This window comes from Trichomycterus rosablanca, chromosome 15 (genome assembly GCF_030014385.1).
Source record: "Trichomycterus rosablanca isolate fTriRos1 chromosome 15, fTriRos1.hap1, whole genome shotgun sequence".
Classification (NCBI taxonomy): Eukaryota; Metazoa; Chordata; class Actinopteri; order Siluriformes; family Trichomycteridae; genus Trichomycterus; species Trichomycterus rosablanca.
The window spans coordinates 8,169,528-8,183,375 of NC_086002.1; the positions used below are offsets into that span (position 1 = coordinate 8,169,528).

At 42.2% G+C, this 13,848-nt stretch overlaps 1 protein-coding gene across 1 annotated transcript in view; it reads right to left on the reverse strand.

Moving 5' to 3' along the window:
* Window positions 1-13,019, reverse strand: part of bcl9 (BCL9 transcription coactivator) — a 131,138-nt gene extending 118,119 nt beyond the window's left edge. Inside the window, exon 1 of the mRNA XM_063009838.1 lies at window positions 12,709-13,019. The gene's annotated coding sequence lies outside the window, so the exon portion shown is untranslated. The remainder of the gene's footprint in view (window positions 1-12,708) is intronic.
* Between the last annotated feature and the right edge of the window lie 829 nt (window positions 13,020-13,848).

A 13,848-nucleotide genomic window follows, 5' to 3' on the forward strand; every position in this document is an offset into this window, starting at 1 on the left:
TAGTGTTCGAGTGTAATTGAAATATAAGTGTTATATGGTCAAAAGTTTGTGGACACCCCACCTAATTCCGAAGTTCCTGTTCTAGCATGACCGTGCCCCTGTGCTCCAAAAAAACATTTGACAAGTTTGGTGTGGAGGAACCCTAATGGCCTGAACAGAGCCTGACCTCAACCTTATTGGAACGCTGGAATGATGATTACAAGCCAGGCCTTCTTGTACAAAATTAATGTATGATGGGTCTGTACCTTTACAAAGAAAGGACAAATTCCCATAAACAAGAAAAATGGACAATGCACTGGTTTATGCATCCTAGCGGCTAGGTACCGATAGGACAATTCAGTGTATCCAATTAGCCTGGCTGCATGTTTTTGGACTGTGAGAGGAAACCGGAGCACCCGGAGGAAACCCACACAGACACAGGGAGAACATGCAAACTCCACACTGAAAGGACCCGAACTGCCACACCTGGGGATCGAACCCAGGACCTTCTTGCTGTGATATGACAGTGTTAGCCACCGTGCTGCCCCATATACTGCTGTAAAAATGATAAATAAAAATATTCCACTCAGTAGCTTTGTGTAATGTTAGGCTTCATTAGTGTTCCAATGAGTTATTGATAGGCAGGAACCCCAACCCACAATCCAATGTTTATTAATGTTTATTAATGGCTAGGGCCTTAAAGACAGGTGACCATGTACATGCTGTTTGCACTATTATTCTATTTGTGGCTTTGAGCTCTGTCTGTCTACTTATTAGAAACTCATTTTCTTTCATGTATTTTGCTCTCTTATTGGTTGCTGCTTGTTGTCATCGCTCACACTACATGATGTTTTCCAATCATTTTAAATACGCTGGAAAATACAGGTTTGGCCATAAATGACTGGCAACTAATCACCGACTGCTCACATAACACAAGACCATGACACAGTTTAGTCATTGATAAGAGAAGAACTCTTAACTCTGGCCTTAAATTGTGTATTTTGCAAAAATAATTAGTCCTCACCCTCTTGGTTTGGTAACTGCCATGCGATAGGAGGAGACTTGGATAATTGGATGGTTATTGGTGATGTCTAAATTAGGAGAAAATAAGCTAGTAGGAGCTATTAATTATGTAAAATGAATTACGCAGGCACTCTTTAAGAGGAGACACTTTGTTTCTAGTGTCTTATACGCTGTACTATAGTGTGTGATGATGCTGAAGAGAGTAAAAGAATTTGTTGATTGTAATCAAGTACGGTCTGAAGAACAGCTTGGTGACTGAAGAGGCTGAAGAGGAGGAGGGAAGGTGGTGAAGAGATCAGGGTGAGGGAGGTGGATAGGAGGGGAAGGGGAGGGGGAGTGCAAGCATCAGTGATGATTACACACCAGGCACAGAGGCATGCAACCAGCAATGCCATGGCAACAACACTCGTCTCTCTCTCCAAACCAGGCAGGTGATCCACTTAGAAGATAAGTGATTTCTCCTCTTTACTCGTGCTTGGAGCTCGGTATCTTTTTCACACCTAGTAGACTCTACAATCTATGTTTTTTACTGTGTGTCCTCACTCTTTAAATTATAGTCTCAATATGTTTCGCCTTCACTCTCCTCTCCATCTTTCCTCCTTACTTTTTTCTTTATGAATCCTATTCTCTGTGTCAAATAAATATCACTAATGGTGTCGAAGCAACGGTGAGATTTCTGTGAAATCCATTAAGCTTCCAGCCAATCGAGTCGCACAGAAGTCACAGATGCTCAAAAACAGAATCCAGCAAAACAGCCATGTGAGCCATACGGACAAAAGCCAAGATGGCAGCGAGTCCTTTTTAGATTACGCACTGTCTCCAAGTCTCAGTCATCACTGGTGCTTAATGAACCAGCGTCTACACGAAAAACAGGTGTGTTTTCTCTGCAGCCAATATGTGACATGTGGTAGGTGGTAAAAATCTAGGCACTTGATTGCCTGAGTTGAGCTCTGTTGCTCTCACCACAGTGATTGGTTCCAAAATAGCTCTAGGTAACGTAACAATAATCTGAACCAAAACAGAACCCTGTTTAGCATGTCTGGGTTAAAGCTTAATAAGGAGGCTCAGAGAGTCAGGACGCAAGAATGGAGGCCGTTATAGAAACAGTGAAGGGACTTTGTATTATTGTCTATGGTTTTGGAATAGATATATATGAGACACAGAATTGGTTGGGAATGTCCAAAATCAGTTACCCGAGTCGTGTTTTTAGTTGTTTTACACTCGGCATCTTGGACATTTTGACTAACTGATTGCTAACTGAATTGCTGTAGGATTGCTAGGACCGCCTCATAGTGCAAATTAACCAGTAAACATAAGGCACTTAAAAGCTACTCGAATTAAAAATGTTACATCGCTAAACACAAACCTTAAATTTTGAATATTTATTACACAGGAAACGGCTCACAGGAAAATACAGCTTTGGCAGTAAATGGTAACTGGTAATCACGGACTGCTCACATAACACAAGGCCATAAAAGTTACACACAGTTTACTCACTGATTAGGGATAAAAAAAAAAACCCTCTTTATTAAAATGTGTCCAGCAAACCAAGTTGCAAAGAAGTCGATGATGCTCAAAAACAAAATCCAACATAACAGCCATGTAAGCCATAAATACAAAAGCCAAGATGGCAGGGAGTCACTGCACTTCAAGTTTTAGTCATCAGTGGTGCTTAATGAAGCAACATCTACATGAGGCTCAGATAGTCATGACACTGTATTTTGACAAATTAAGAACAGAATTACTGGTAAGATATTTAAAAGCTGGCATTATAAAGAAAAAAAACATGGAAAAGCACATCTAAGAACGAGTCTAAAACACACCAAGGCATATGGGTGACATGATTAAACTTTGCATTATGTAAATTGTGTACTGCACCTACCCACTGGTTAGAGAACAGTTTTGCATAGCTCTTACACAGCAAAACCTTACATGGCTAAAAAATACATTTAGCTGGAATTGTCAGCAGCTGTTTTGATTCGTGCTAACTGACCCTAAATAGGTAAATAATTTTATAAAAATTGTTTGTGAAAGGTATAAATGAGCACCAGGGCTACATCATACCAACAGTTGAGACCAGTGGGCAAACGGCTCACAAATTACTTACTAGGTCCAACTGACCTAGATGTGATCTCAGAGTGAGAATGCACTGTACATACAGATCTAAAGAACTGTGAGTGTAGAGAACTGTGTCTTTAAGGTGAACAGGGGAAATATTTTTATTATTAGGAGATTAGGAGTAGTATTGTTACTATTTAGGATGCAGCTTGTGACAGAATTAAAAATCAGAAGAAAGAAGAATAAGAACCCCTTTATTTGTCATATATACAGATACATGTGTACAGTACAATGAAATTGTTTGTGCATATCCCGCTTGTTTGGAACCTGGGGTCAGAGCGCAGGGTCAGTCATCATACGGTGCCCCTGGAGCAGACAGGGTTAAGGGCCTTGCTCAAGGACCCAACAGTGGCTGCATAGCTAAACCTGGATTTGAACCGACAGTCTTCCTAATGATAGCCCAAAGCTCTACCCTGTAGGCTACTACTGTTCTATAATGATGTATGTAAGCTAGAATAAAAGTTAAGCATGTAGCTGTGTGTCTAGTGTATTAGAAACACATTGTGTGCAGTAAAAATGAACAATAGCTTTTGCGAAACAATAACTGATCACTTAACCCGTATTACACTTTAGCCATAGAACTCACAATCTGCAGCCTCTGGGCTATATGCTACCTGTGACACTCACAGGTATGTATAGTCTGCTCTTTCATATTATATTCCTGTTATTACTATACATAAAGACATACATGTGCCATACAAGGCTTGTCCTACAATTATGTTCGCAGTAATAAAAACATTGAGAACCAGTACAGTGGATTATAGGCAGCTGTGTGTCTTGTGTGTGATAAAGTTGTGATAAATTTGACGAAGGAATTTGACCCTACTGTTGCCCAAAGTATTGTATTGTTACCCCAAACAATATTAAAAAAAAAGACAGCAGAGCATTCAACACACCTCCAGTAAAACTTTCCAGTCGTAGACCTAAACCTTTTAAACTCAAGTTTAAAAAAGCAAAAAGCTATGCTAAAGCAAAATCTATGCTAAGCTAAGCTCAGGAGGGAAATCACCACAGCTTTATCTGTATATTGACAATCATGATTCGTTTCCTTTTCATCTTGTTTAACACTGACTCAAATGCCTAAAGTCCCCTTAGCCATTGGAGTGTTTAATTGTTTTAGGTTTTTAACCCTTGTGTTCCTCTGCTGGGGGATCCCTGATTGCAGTTGAGGTGGGTATATTGCTGCGTGCAGCCCTTAGTGGAACTCTTTTTGACCTATGCACTTCGCACAGGTGCCTCTATATCTGGCAAGCAGGGTCCTTACACAGCGTTTGAAGGTCCCCCCCACACACACATAGTCCGGTCATCCCGCCCTAGCAGAGACATGTCTGCTGCAGGCACTGCCAATTATGCCCGCTAGATAGCGCCCAGCCGACCAGTGGCAATGCCGAGTTTCGAACTGAGGAGTTCAGAATCTAGGTGCTGGTGTGCTAGCGGAATATCCCGCTGCGCCACCTGGACGCCCCTGGTAAACTTTTGAACAGATTCCTGAGTGCAAAATATGGGACTTCGGTCGCGGCAATGAGTGGACGCCTACTCAGTAGCTCTGTTTCAATGATTTCCATCAGGATCTGTCTGTCTGTCTATCTATCTATCTGTCTGTCTGTCTACCTATCTATCTATCTATCTATCTATCTATCTATCTATCTATCTATCTATCTATCTATCTATCTATCTATCTGTCTATCTGTCTATCTGTCTAGCTGTCCGTCTGTCTATCTATCTATCTATCTATCTATCTATCTATCTATCTATCTATCTATCTATCTGTCTAGCTGTCCGTCTAGCTGTCCGTGTGTCTATCTATCTATCTATCTATCTATCTATCTATCTATCTATCTATCTATCTATCTATCTATCTATCTATATATATATATATATATATATATATATATATATATATATATATATATATATATATATATATATATCTGACTATCTATTTCAACACTTCATCATGTGTTGGTATGTTTCGTTTCATATGATGAATAGCTAGAGTCTTTAATGGATGCTTACCAGGTCTGATCAACCTTGTATGGGAAGATGGGACTGAACCAAAACCAGGGAATGAGAAAAAGACAGAGAGCAAATAAATAAACGGTAGCTTGATCTTCTTTTCTTTGTCTGTAATAAACTAAAATAGGACTTGCGTGTAAACCCGTATGTGTAATGTGAATCTGGTGAAATCGGTTATTAGAGGATGTGAGAGGAAATGTCTTCAATCACTGGTGAAGCGTGGGGGAAAGCTGTGATTTACAGAAGGAGGTTGAGGGAGTAAAACCTGCCAGAGGGAAAGGAGACGATTCAAAACAAACCCATCCAGACTAGCCAAACATCTGCTGCAAAATACGAGAAGGAAAGAAGGAGAAAACAAGGTAAAGAGAGAGGAAAAACATTTAAGGAAAGACGGGATCTCTGACAGCCTGGGTGTGAGTGACACACTGTGGCTGAGGCTTCAAAGGCAAAGCAAATTACACCCCCGTTTTCTCCTCAGATCACACACGGCGACGTTCTGATCACAGAACAAATACATTTGAGTCCCAGGCGGTTGGATCAGCTTGGCTCACAGCTCTTTCAACTGGGTCTTTAGCTGAAGTAGATAGCATATAACCAGTGCAAATTCTGAAACCGATTTCACTTTATTAAGCCAGACAGATGCCTGATATAACTGGGTGGCATGTTCCCAAAATATCCTTGTTTAATTTAGTTTAAAATAAGTGAATCATTGGGATTCCGCTTAGTTCTTTTTCCAGTTTGATATGCTTTGTTTCCAGACGTCAGTGCAGAACATCTGAATGCTTAGATGGAAATTACCACACATTGGCTGGAGAGTGCTAGCACTTACTACATTAACTGTATACTCTTCATGTATGCTACACATTCACATTCACTTAATCCACTTACAGACCCTATGGAACATGTTCACTAGCAAGTTTACTTCCACATCGTATTCATTTAGATAGAGAGCTCAGTGGATTCTGTGTGGTGCATTGTGGTTAACTGGCTCACAGAAGAGCAGCAAATATTCAACAGAGCTAAACTAATTTATAACGTTTATATGATTTTATCACAGAACTTGATTTTATAATATTATTTATATACATACTGTATATATACACATATATATATATATATATATATATATTTTTTTTTTTTTTCTTTATGCATGTTCTCCCCTTTTTCTCTCATTTAGCGCGTCCAATGGCCCGATTGCGTCATGCTTCTTCTCCACCAATGCGATCCCCGCTCTGATTGAGGAGAACGAAGCTAACCCACGCCCCCTTCGACACGTGGGCAGCATGGCGTATGATACGATGTATTTGAGATCCAGCTCTGGTTCCAGCGTGTTTTTTTAACGCTGCGCCACCTGAGCGGCCCGATTTTATAATATTCTTTAAGATTATAACTAAGTATACCTTCAAAACTGCAAAAAACACAAGTTATGGGTTTACTCTTTACTCTAGCTGTGGATTGCTGTGGAATTATTAGGGTTCAAACCTGTGATTTTCTAGCGACAGGGCAAACATAAATATCAGGACGCTAACTCTGCCTGTAACTCTACCGTCAACCAGTCGTACCTTTATATGCAGATGTCAGTCATAAGAATCATAACAGATTTGCAAGTTTGCATTTTTTAATGCATTTTCTCCCCATTTTCCTGCCAATTTATCGACTCAATTTGTCTTCCGCTGCTGAGGGATACGCGATTGCATCTGAGGAGAGCACGCCTCTTTACACGCCTCTTATGCCAGTTAGTACACGCTGTACACGCACAGGCGTCTCTTCCGCCAGTCAGTGTCCTTCCGTATGAAGGTCCCACCCCACACATAGTCCGACCCCCACCCTGCAGATACGGCGGCAAATTAGTATCTGCTGCAGGCACTGCCAATTGTGTCTGCCAGATGGTGCCCAACCGGCCGGAGGCAACGCCGAGTTTCGAACCGAGGAGTTCAGAATCTCGGCACTGATGTGCTAGCAAATTATTCAGCTGCGCCACCTGGACGCCAAACTTTAAGCATTTTTAATTTAGGAATCAGTTTGCTGCCCTGTCATGGACTGGCAACCTGTCCGGGGTGTTTCCTTCCTTCCGCCACCCACAAATGAATGAATGAATAAATGAATGAGCTTACTTATAATACCTGCGTATACTTCACGGTCAGCCCATGCTATGCCTTTGAAACTATGCAAATCACACTAGTCATCCTCACTCAATGTATCGTCTTGAGCTAGCCTTGTCAAGCCTTCCTCTCATTCCATTTCTGTCTGTCTCTCATTCCCTTATTACATCTTTCTCTCTCCCTCATATAGTGGCTCCTTCGTCATGCCATGAATACAAATGTGCTTTAAAAACCCAAGACATCATCACCCCCTCCTTCCCCCATCCCTTCCTCCCTCCATCTTGGTTTGATAGACACCTCTAAATGAATTTACAATCATCTTGCTACAGAAGCAAACACCAAAGCTTGCACACATCCTACTCCATTCAGAAAGTTATTAGCTGGGAGAATATGAAGGATTAATGCAGGAACTCACATTCCAGCACAAAAGGAGGGTTTTTGGAGAAGAGAAATAGACTCTCTTGATGTCTGCCTCCTTTCGATCTCTTTCCAACTTCATTATTTTGTGGACTGAATATCTGTGCCAACCAACTAAGATTTGCTTATGCCTGGGGGAGATATTGAAAACAATTATGACAGCATGCAGGCATATCCTGGCATTAACTAAACTGGCATCTAACTAAATGCATTCTGTGTTTGCTGTGGGTTATTAAGCATGTCTGTAACACTGCTATACATTATGGATTGAATATCTGACAAGTGTAAAGTATCAATGTTTGTTTCCTCTGGAGCTCTCGCTCTCTTCAGAAAATGTTCTTCCTTTCTAGATGACCAAATCTCTCTCTCGCTCCCTCTTCTTTTATCATAAGCTCTTTGGGGTGTGCTGTACTACATTATTTACTTCTGTCCAGCTTGTTTAATCTTTAATTTTGTCCTGTTTGCTGTGAACTGTGATTAGAAGGTGGAGTATGGGAGGGTGTGGTTTTATAATGCTATTTAGAAAAACAGTGGCTAGCAAGAGTCACTTTTTCTTGCAGCAGTGTATCTCCTTTTAAACTGTATGGATGGACGGATTTGGGTGGATGGATGGATGGACGGACGGACGGATGGATGAATTGATGGATAGATGGGTGAGTGGGTGGATGGATGAACAGATGGATGGGTGAGTGGGTGGGCGGGTGGATGGATGGATGGATGGATAGATAGATGGGTAAGTGGGTGGATAGATAGATGGATGGATGGATGGATGGGTGGATGGATGGGTGGATGGATGGGTGGATGGATGGGTGGATGGATGGATGGATGGGTGGGCGGGGGCTGGGTGGTGGGTGGATGGGTGAGTGAGTGGGTGGATGGATGAAAAGATGGATAGATGGGTGAGCAGATGGATGGATGGATGGGTGAGCGGATGGATGGATAGATGGATAGATGGATAGATAGATGGGTGAGCGGATGGATGGATGGATGGATAGATGGGTGAGCGGATGGATGGATGGATAGATGGGTGAGCGGATGGATGGATGGATGGATGGGTGAGCGGATGGATGGATGGATGGATGGGTGAGCGGATGGATGGATGGATGGATGGGTGAGCGGATGGATGAATAGATAGATGGGTGAGCAAATGGATGGATAGATAGATGGGTGAGTGGATGGATGGATAGATGGGTGAGCGGATGGATGGATGGATGGATGGGTGAGCGGATGGATGAATAGATAGATGGGTGAGCAAATGGATGGATAGATAGATGGGTGAGCAGATGGATGGATGGATGGATGGATAGATGGATAGATAGATGGGTTAGCGGATGGATGGATGGATGGATGGATAGATGGGTGAGCGGATGGATGGATGGATAGATGGGTGAGCGGATGGATGGATGGATGGATGGGTGAGCGGATGGATGAATAGATAGATGGGTGAGCAAATGGATGGATAGATAGATGGGTGAGTGGATGGATGGATGGATGGATGGATAGATGGATGGGTGAGCGGATGGATGGATAGATAGATGGGTGAGTGGATGGATGAATAGATAGATGGGTGAGCAAATGGATGGATAGATAGATGGGTGAGTGGATGGATGGATGGATATTTGTTTTTATTTCAGATTGTAGTCCTTAATAGTTAGTCTATTTAAACTCTATTAGAAATCACACTATTTGGAATCTGTTTTTTAGAAATCCTTGCACATTATAAACCACATTGGCTGGCACTGGCTACATTTTCTTTGTTTTAAAAGTTAAATTTAAATGCTATGTTTAGGTAAGCATAGAATTGTATTCTTGGTTTAATGCACTGTTGTTTACAATGAAATGCAGTAGAAGTAACATATAAAGCAGCTGTTTGGTTAATAATGCTCTGCTTAAAAATTAAAGAAACACTTAATCAACAAGTTAATTAGGAAGCATACATGGTAGTAAATCAGTTTCACCTGCTTTGGTGCAAATAAAAAAGACAACAGGTGCACTTACAAGGCAACAGCAAGACAACCACCAAAAAGGAAATAGTTTTGCAGGTGAAGGACACAGACAAATACTTTCTCCTTATCCTTATTCTTACTGACTGATCCTTCTCTAGTTTTGCATTTTGCTAGTGTCCTTGTCTCTACTGGTACCTGCAGCCCTTTCAAATTGCACAGTCCAGTGCCTCCAGGATGACACATACCGTACGTGCCATCCCAGCATGGTCTCAAGGGCATGGAGAAAAGACCTAGGCTGCATCCGAAATCGCATACTTCCATACTGAACAGTACACAAAAGCAGTACATGAGAGCAGGTAGTGTGTCTGAAGACATAGTTTATATTAAACAGTACACGAAAAGTACCCGGATGACCTAGTGCATGGGCGGCCATTTTTAAGTATGCCGTATGCATCTTATCACCTACACCTTATCACCTCCTGCAGCTCAGCTCTGTGTACGGAGAGACAAACCCTGAGAGCACTCTTTTCCCATCTCTGTGCAGGCGCCATCAATCAGCCAGCAGAGGTCGGTATTGCACCAGTCATGAGAGAGAGAGACCCCCTCCGGCTTAGTCCCGCCCATTTCTAAACAACAGGTCAATCGTTGTTCATGTGGCTGCTCAGCCTTAGACGGCAGGCAGAGCTGAGATTCGATACAATGTATTCGAGATCCCAGCTCTGGTTCCAGCGTGTGTTTTTACCGCTGCGCCACCTGAGCGGCCCAGCCAGTCCATCATTAAGATGATATAGTAGAAAATAATACACTGGTATTTGAGAGCAGTCAAACTTTTGTTTGCCTGATTGGACATGTTTAGCATTGTTGGTGGTAAAGTACATTAATACTTGTGTTGGTAGTAATATATTTAAAAATTAATATATAAAATTTAAATGTTACAACAATCAAAACAGAGATGCTTTATAATTAATTAATTTATTAATAAGAATATTTTACCTAGAATAGTTTAGCATTCTTTTAGCATTTTATTGTGTACAAAGTTTGTTGCTTCTATTTGCTGATGTGAATGCTGTAGAGCCTCTATTTCCTCTCACGTTACTAAAAGTGACATTTGGTATTGGCACTAACCTTGGCCCAAGGCTCTTTTCTATTTTGCTGCCCCAGCGTCTTTGCTAGGCATCTCTGCCAAATCCCAGACAGACCACAACTTGTTCCTTTTAAACAAATAAACAATCAGATGAAGGTAAACAAAACCCGCTACTACACGGCAAGGCGATCGGCTAATGCATCAGCACATCTGAGACTTTTAAAAGCCTACTGCTTGAACCGGAGCTTAACGTTTGTGTGGGCAAGGATTGTCTGATTTACTTCCACAACCACAAGAAGTGCCTACGCTTGATGTTAAAACATATTTTGTTTCAATGCAAGGTCAGAGGTTAAGAATTTCAGACACCCACAAATTCCATTAAGGGGTGGAATCGTCTGATGTTAAATAGAAGTTAACCTTTAAAGCATCTGAAGTCAGCTTTGTGCTCTGGGTGGAATTGAGAAAATTCTCTTTTTTACCACATTACATTTTAGGTTGAAACATACTGTCTGTGATGGGTGTGATGGGTGTGATAGTAGCTAAAATATAAGATTCATACAACACACTTCTCAAAACTAATGAAAGGAATGATAGGGATTTATCAGCTTTTTCTTAACATTATAACATAGCATTTATCCAAAGCGACTTACAACTGTGAACTAGTACAACCCAAGCAATTGAGGCTTAAGGGCCTTGCTCAGGGGTCCAACAGTAGCAACCTGGCAGTGCTCAGGCTTGAACCAGTGACTTTCTAATCATTAATTCGGGAGCTGGACAATGTTGACAAGTTTTCTGTCTAAAAGAGATGTTTACTCAAGTGTATTAATCCAGTAGAAAGGTATACATTTCCCAAAGGCTTATTTTCTAACGATCAGAGCTTCCCAACTATGTAACCAACATTGTAAAGATTCCAGCCTGGATCTCAGTGGTGGTGGGCTAGAATAATAGACCCCTGCGCCACCCGAGCGCACCATTTAACATGTCGTGATATGTACACACGTACTACAGCTCATACAATCAGTTAGTTTGTGTGATATGTTTTGAAACTTGAATGAAAGTGTGTGGAATTAAGCACTGGAATCAATTCTTTCAATGTGTTATGAATGGAATCAGAGAATTATATCGTTGTTTTTGACTGTCTAGCAAATCCACATTTAAATCAATGATAGCAAACCGAACTCTTCATGTTTTTCTGTGACACCTACACCTACAAATCCTCTAATGTAGAAGTGGGCCAGGCATTAATGCATTTTGCTAGCAATCAAATTGTTTAAACTGACTTTCCCATAGTCAGTTTTGATGGTTTTTTAACTCAAATCATGTATGTTTTCTTTAAATGTGCCTGTATTTAACATTCAGATATTCTGATATTAGAATTTCCTAGTTCTTGGTTTCTTGGCATGCCATGAGATAATCAGCGAACCTCTCAGTGTGAAGGAGTTGTGTGTGCATGAGCTACAGGGAACCATGGCAGGCTTTATAAACAGCTGGTGGAGTGAAAGCAAACTGCAACCGCCATGCTGTGTACAGACCAAGAGCCCCCCCAGGCTGAATAGAACCACCCCCCACCTCAAAACGCTCTCACACACACACTGCTCCAATCACTGCAATTCACCTGCTGCCTAGAATGACAAGGCTGACACACTAAATGACAATGAAGCGACACTACTGCCACACGCAGGACCTAAATACCCTGTACCATACTGAAACACGAACACACAGCAGTGCCAATACTGCTGCTCTGGCAGACCTAGGACTGGGGTGCCATGAGTATGGGGTGCTATCAGTTCCAGACTATCTGATGACAGATTCCCAGGTCTTTCCATGACATGCATTCTCATGAACTAAGAATAATGTAGCTCTGTAGCTGGTCTTGTAATAGTAGACAAACAGTCCAATTGTTGTCCACACTCACACTCCAACGTGGATTCCTCTTTATCCTTTTTATACCCCCCTCTTTCAAAAAAGACAGGAAGAAATGTGAGAGCAGGCATGGCATTGAGGGAAAAAGCAGCCTACTCACCCTCTCTTGCACTACTGCAGCTTCTCCTCCTCTTTCTCTCGCTTCACTCTCTTTCTTTTCGGGACCCCTCTCTCACACGCAGCGCTGACACAAAACCAGTTGGGTTTTCATCGTTTGTCTCCACAGTTATTTCTCCCCGAGTTTTTGTCCCCCTCCCCTTTGTCCACGCCGGCCCGGAGGAGAAGAACGAGATGAAGTAGGGAAAAAAATTGCACGCACACATCCACACAAAGGGCTTCTCTTTCCCCGCAATCCTCGGTCTCCCCAAGCATCTAGACGCTAGGACAACATCAAAGCAACTTGGGGGGAACACTTCAGGGGCCTATTGTCTCCGGTCTGATCTGTTTTTCTTGCCTCTGTCCCCCCTCCTCGTTCGCCTGCACTTGGTACGGTCCAGGCATTCATGCCAAGTAGCTTTCACACATGCAGGGGGAGGCTTGTCTCAGGCAATTGCTGACAAGCTACAAACAAGGCAGCCACCCCCCTTTCCCAGCACACACACACACACACACACACACACACTTTCACAGACATATATACCCACCATCCTGCACACACATCTCTTTCCCAATGTGTGGTCACCAGCTCTAGACCTTTCAGCTACTACCGCCACCACCGTTCAGATTCCGGTCCTTCTCACTCGCCCTTGTTTTCTCTGTGTGAGATCCTTAAAGTCTGATGCTCTAACACAGACAAACACATCCACAGAGGCTTGGGGGTCACCCCTGCTCATACTTTCTCTCTGCTCACAGTTTTCTAAAATATGGAGCAAAAACACTCACGAGAGAAGAAGGGGGGGGGAAGGAAAAGTGAGAACAGGAGGGGGGTTGGGTGGGATGGTATCCGTCCTCTCATCTGGGCTCTCTAGCCTAGCTCAGGCCTGGAAAAAAAAGTGGGGGAAGCAGGGGGGTGCAAAAGGAGAGAAAAGGGAGTAAGAGAGAAGAAGGGGGAGGTGTAGTTTAGGAACAATGGACCCCAGACCCCAATCTGTGAGATGAAAGTGGAATGTCTGCACCAACTTTTGAGTTCTGACCTGTCCAGCCTACTTGAATTCTCTGTGTTTTTCAACAAGTACAAATACACAAATGTAAAGATGTGAAGAAATGTTTTTTAATGACTAGTTTTTTCTTTATTGTTATT